The sequence below is a fragment of the Bidens hawaiensis genome, unplaced genomic scaffold, assembly GCF_021521415.1.
Source record: "Bidens hawaiensis isolate Kalapana, Puna unplaced genomic scaffold, B.hawaiensis_p1.1 tig00031747_1, whole genome shotgun sequence".
Lineage (NCBI taxonomy): Eukaryota > Viridiplantae > Streptophyta > Magnoliopsida > Asterales > Asteraceae > Bidens > Bidens hawaiensis.
In genome coordinates this window covers 83,427-90,341 of record NW_027495356.1, presented here as the reverse complement: position 1 = coordinate 90,341, position 6,915 = coordinate 83,427, and the positions used below count along the sequence as shown (strand labels likewise).

At 40.9% G+C, this 6,915-nt stretch overlaps 1 pseudogene across 1 annotated transcript; it reads left to right on the top strand.

Moving 5' to 3' along the window:
• The first annotated feature begins 1,263 nt into the window (after positions 1-1,263).
• On the top strand, positions 1,264-6,432 carry LOC143582435 (uncharacterized; annotated as a pseudogene). Its single transcript, XR_013143967.1, has 4 exons — positions 1,264-1,279; positions 1,360-2,634; positions 3,601-6,026; positions 6,129-6,432. The product of XR_013143967.1 is annotated as an uncharacterized LOC143582435 (transcript).
• Positions 6,433-6,915: the final 483 nt, after the last annotated feature.

Genomic DNA, 6,915 nt, shown 5'->3' with positions numbered 1-6,915 from the left:
TGATTGATAAGTTGTTAATACTTGATTACAAATAAACCCTATTTATAACCTTACAATTACTTGTTAGACAAGAATATGAGAAAAACTAACTCAAAAACCTCCTAGGTTTGTAAGTACGACAACTAAGTCCATGCACTTACGCAAGATTACACTAACACCTAACTAGTATTTCAATTTTTAGTAATTTACTAGGAGTGATATGTTTTTTTAGTTGGAATGATATGTTTTTCTGGTATGGACATCCTAAAGTCTGTTTTGGATGTTTTTTAGTAGGTTGCTCGGGTGTATGCCCTTTAATCTTGTAACTTCTATTCTCATATATATAATTTTACCCAACAATGCCCATTTAGCCTGGAAAAAAAAACAATTAACGCCCCTCCTCTTCCCTAACCCAAAAGGAAATAAATAAATAAATTTATTATGTATTTTCGTTTTCATGAAATTGCTTATATTTTCTACTTTGACTATTGTGTTTATAGATGAAACTATCTATATAACATCATTGGTAATATGTTGATAATGAATTAGTTGGTGAGATGGTCGTTGTCGATTTGCCATTAGTGCAAAAGCATCTTTGATATATCGATGAAACATCGTCTTGCTGTCAATGTAAAAAATTGTCTTTGATCTGCCTATGATATATCTATTGGTAATAACGATCATGATCTGTTGGTAAAATCATCAGTTGCAACTGGTTTTGTATAAACCTTCACCAACAGATTTCGTAGTTACCAAGATCTCACATTTCTACTGGTAAAAGTTACTAATAATAGATATAATTTGATTAACACTAATTGACTTGAGATGATAACTTTTTTTAACAAATTTAATAATAATAATATTTTATAAAAATATTCTGATAAGTAAATATAATTTAATAATGATATACAACAGGGAATGCCATTTTCCTTTTTCAAAATAAAACTACTAAATTGTTTTAGTGGTCCCTTGCAAGTACTTACAATTACTTAATGATATATATTTTATTAATATTAATAATATAAGTTTTAGTGGGAAGTAAGTGCACTATAGTCGCTCATACGAGGCCTTAAAACTAATGTCTCCAAGCTGCATTGAGACAATATGAAACTTTTTTTATTACCAAAATTGCGTATTTGACTTTTCCATGACAGCTTCCATCTAACGACTATCCTCTTGCTTGTATCTATAAATACCGACTACTTTACTCCCTTAAACATCATCACCCACCACCACCACCACTCTCCTCTCCTCCACCACGACCACCACCTTCGCGGGTGAATCATGAGAGCTCCTGCCGGTGGCAGCGGCCCTTTCAGGGTACGCTTATGGCCTATAGTCATTGCATTTAGCGTATTTGGGGTTGCTAACGTTGTTTAGCGGTTTCCGCTGATAAGCCTTACTTATATTCTTCGCCACCACCGCCCTACGAGTGTAAGTCTCCACCACCTCCGGTGCATTCACCACCACCACCGTATGAATACAAGTCTCCACCACCTCCAGTACATTCACCACCACCACCTTACGAGTACAAGTCTCCTCCCCCACCAGTGCATTCACCACCACCACCTTACGAGTACAAGTCTCCTCCCCTACCGGTGCATTCACCACCACCATACGAGTACAAGTCCCCACCACCACCGGTCAAATCACCACCACATGATCCTTATGTGTACAAGTCTCCACCACAACCAGTTCACTCACCACCACCTCCTTACATATACAAGTCTCCACCACCACCGGTCCACTCACCACCACCCCCTTATGAATACAAGTCTCCACCACCACCGGTCCACTCACCACCACCCCCTTATGAATACAAGTCTCCACCACCACCGGTCCACTCACCACCACCCCCTTACATCTACAAGTCTCCACCACCACCAGTGCATTCACCACCACCGCCATATGAGTACAAGTCCCCACCACCACCAGTCAAATCACCACCACATGATCCCTATGTGTACAAGTCTCCACCACCACCGGTTCATTCACCACCACCTCCTTACATATACAAGTCTCCACCACCACCGGTGCATTCACCACCACCCCCATATGTATACAAGTCTCCACCACCACCGGTCCACTCACCACCACCCCCTTACGTCTACAAGTCTCCACCACCACCAGTGCATTCACCACCACCACCTTATGAGTACAAGTCTCCACCACCACCGGTCCACTCACCACCACCTCCTTACATATACAAGTCTCCACCACCACCGGTGCATTCACCCCCACCCCCATATGAGTACAAATCTCCACCACCACCTGTAAAGTCCCCTCCACCACCATACTACTACAAATCCCCACCACCACCGGTTAAATCGCCACCACCTCCATACTACTACAAGTCCCCACCTCCTCCAGTGCATTCTCCACCACCACCATATTACTATAAGTCCCCACCACCACCTGTCAAGTCACCACCACCACCAGCATACTACTACAAATCCCCACCACCACCAGCTAAATCACCACCGCATTACTACTACACTTCACCACCACCACCAACTCCGTACCACCCCCACCCCTAACCTCACCCTCACCTTCACCACCGCAAATTGATCGTAAAAGTGGTCGGAAAAGTTTACTGCTACAGCTGCTATGACTGGAAATACCCAATCAAATCTCATGCAAAGCATCATCTCAAAGGTGCAAACTTTTTCTTTTTTCAAAATAACCTTTTCTAGCATGGTAATTTATCATGATGCATTCATAGTTGATTCTGTTTCCCACGTCCGTGAGCCACACATGAGCACACATACACAAGTATACAATTAAATCATCAATTAAAAGATCATGAGACATTCTGATAAAGTTGTTATAATTCTTACCTTTACGGTTTACAAGTCACAATATACATATATTTTTTTATACAATTTAGTTTTCTTTTTGAAATTATATTGCATATGGGAAATATATAACTAATTTATTTATTTATTTTGTCTATTATAGGGAAATATGTGGTAACCTTTTGACTAGATAAACCATCTATTTTCTACAATTTGATATTTTGTCAGATCTATTGACATAGTTATAGTTGTATATGATTGTTTATATACAACAAAACTGTATATAATAGAAGAATATGACAACAAAAATGAATATTCCCACGAACAAAATAAAATAACAAAATTTTTGTTCTCAGCTTTTAGTTTTAACATAAACTGGCACTACTTTGTTTAAAATAATTAGTGATCATGATGCATATGCACTCCTAGTTGACCCATGTTCTATCCTGGATTCTGTTTCCCACTTTCATCAGACATATGATATATAATGCACATATATACATGATATAATTAACTTTTTTACTGTTTACAACGATTTATATTTTATAACTTTCTTCTTTTTTTCAGATCCATTTACATGATATAACTAACTTATTTATGATATATATATGATTGTTCTTTATTCACAATGTATAAATTTGATAACCATAAATATTTCTTTTATTATTATTAAAGAATAATCGAATTGATTAAATCATTAAATCTAGCATCTGTACCATGATATGATTTCATATGGTAATTGGGTCACAGGATATATATCAATTATTGGATGATATATAAAACGCTGAGCATAGTTGTTAATTAACTTATTTTATGTGTGATAAAGGTGCTGTTGTGGAAGTCACATGCAAGACTGCTGGTGAGAAAGAAATTGTTACTTATGGAAAGACTAAGATCAATGGAAAATTTGCAATTACTGTAAATGGTTTGGAGTATTCAAAATATGGAGCTAAAGCATGTGTTGCTAAGCTTCATATGGCACCAAATGGTACCAAATGTAACATCCCAACAAATCTCCATGGTGGTTTGAAGGGTGCCGAGCTTAAGGTCAAGTCCAAGAATGATTATGAGGTTATACTTTATGCAAAACCATTTGCGTACGCCCCCCAAAACTCATTCTAAGATTTGCAAGAAGCCAAAGCCTACTCCTACTCCTTACTACTACAAATCTCCACCACCACCACCACCGACTTATTTGTACAAGTCTCCACCACCACCAACACCGACTTACGTGTACAAGTCTCCACCACCCCCATACCACTACACCTCGCCTCCACCACCCGTGAAGTCTCTCCCCCCAACTTACCACTACACATCACCCCCACCACCAGTGAAATCCCTGCCCCAACCATACCACTACACTTCACCTCCACCATCGGTTAAATCACCACCCCCACCATACCACTACACTTCACCTCCTCCACCAGTAAAATCCTTGCCACCACCATACCATTACACATCACCTCCACTACCAAAGAAGTCACCCCCACCACCATACCATTATTCTTCACCTCCACCACCAAAAAAGTCACCCCCACCACCATACCACTACACTTCACCTCCACAACCAGTAAAATCGCCACCCCCTCCATACCACTACACTTCACCTCCACCACCGGTAAAATCGCCACCCCCGCCATACCACTACACTTCACCTCCACCACCGGTTAAATCGCCACCCCCGCCATACCACTACGCTTCACATCCACCACCGGTTAAATCCCCACCCCCGCCATACCACTACACTTCACATCCACCACCGGTTAAATCCCCGCCCCCGCCATACCACTACACTTCACCTCCACCACCGGTTAAATCCCCGCTCCCGCCATACCACTACACTTCACCTACACCACCGGTTAAATCCCCGCCCCCGCCATACCACTACACTTCACCTCCACCACCGGTTAAATCACCGCCCCCACCATACCATTATACTTCACCTCTACCACCGTTAAATCACCACCCCCACCATACCATTACACTTCACCACCTCCGCCAGTGAAATCTCCACCGCCACCATATCACTATACATCTCCACCCCCACCGGTGAAGTCTCCTCCACCACCTTACCATTACACATCACCTCCTCCACCCGTGAAGTCCCCACCACCACCATACCACTACACATCTCCACCCCCACCAGTTAAATCCCCTCCACCACCTTATCATTACACATCACCTCCCCCACCAGTAAAATCACCACCTTCACCATACCACTACACTTCTCCACCACCACCCGTTAAATCCCCTCCACCACCATATCATTACACATCAGCACCTCTACCAGTAAAATTTCCACCATACCACTACACTTCACCTCCACCACCGGTTAAATCACCACCCCCACCATACCATTATACTTCACCTCCACCACCGGTTAAATCACCACCCCCATCATACCATTACACTTCACCACCTCCGCCAGTGAAATCTCCCCCGCCACCATATCACTATACATCTCCACCCCCACCGGTGAAGTCTCCTCCACCACCTTACCATTACACATCACCTCCTCCACCCGTGAAGTCCCCACCACCACTATACCACTACACATCTCCACCCCCACCAGTTAAATCCCCTCCACCACCTTATCATTACACATCACCTCCCCCACCAGTAAAATCACCACCTTCACCATACCACTACACTTCACCACCTCCACCAATGAAATCCCCACCACCACCATACCACTACACTTCTCCACCACCACCCGTTAATTCCCCTCCACCACCATATCATTACACATCACCACCTCCACCAGTAAAATCTCCACCACCACCATACCACTATACATCTCCACCTCCACCAATTAAATTCCCTCCGCCGCCTTACCATTACACATCACCTCCCCCACCTGTTAAATCTCCACCACCCCCATACCACTACACTTCTCCTCCTCCTCCTCCTCCAGTTAAATCCCCACCACCGCCCTACCATTACACATCACCTCCACCACCAGTGAAATCGCCTCCTCCACCCTACCATTACACATTACCCCCACTACCTGTTAAATCTCCTCCTCCACCATACCATTACACCTCACCGCCACCGCCTGTGAATTCTCCTCCCCCTCCTTACCACTACACCTCACCTCCCTCGCCTGTTAAATCTCCTCCACCACCATACCATTACACATCACCCCCTCCACCAGTAAAATCACCTTCACCACCCGTGTACATTTACGCTTCTCCACCACCCCCAATTCATTACTAATTTCTCATAAATTCATCACTCCAAAACTACGATCTTGTAAGTATCATGCTTCATGTTGATATGTTAACTACTTCTGTGAGTGCAACTGCAATACAACTTTTATCACCCTATAATGATAAGTTCGTATTTATTTTTCAGGTTTTTTTCAAACTGTTACAATAAAGAAGGCTCCTTGAGGAGAAGTTCAAGAAGTAGTTCATTTGCACCCAATCCTTTCCAATAAGGTCTTCAATATTGCACTTCATGGCAGTAATCTTTTGTTCAAAACCATTTCCTTTATACTTCATCGTTATGTGTCCTCAACTCTCAACGGAGAAAAACTTGAAGGGTTATTTATTAAAAAAACAAATATAATTGGTTATTTCGGAGAAGGTGATAGGCGTGTTGTGACTTTGATATCTTTTATTTTCTTTTATGTAATTTATCATTGTATAAATAGGCGGGTAATGGTATTTTTATTATTATAAATGATTTGAATTCATATTTTCTTCACGTTATCTCTTGTGTTATTTTAAACTCATTTTTCGTTTAATAATTTTGAAAGATAAAACTGTTAATTGATGATTGTTCTCTTCCAAAATGATTATGGAATTTGAAACACCACATAAACATTTGAATCTTTTGTTTTAACTTTAATTAATAAGACAGATAAGTAACAATCTACCTTACTCTTTGTTATCTCCCATTAAATAAGAAAATAATCGTGAACAATTAAATTATATGATTCTTCTAGTTTTCTACATAAAAATGATTCTATATAAAAAACGTGTCTATTGATATGTTATCAATACGCCTTTCGCCTACTATATTTGGTTGATCAAACTATGTAAATTCAATAAGTAATTATCATAATATATTTAATTAAGTATATTAAATATTTCTACTCAATCCAAACATTGTTTTTATTATACATTTCTTCTTAAGT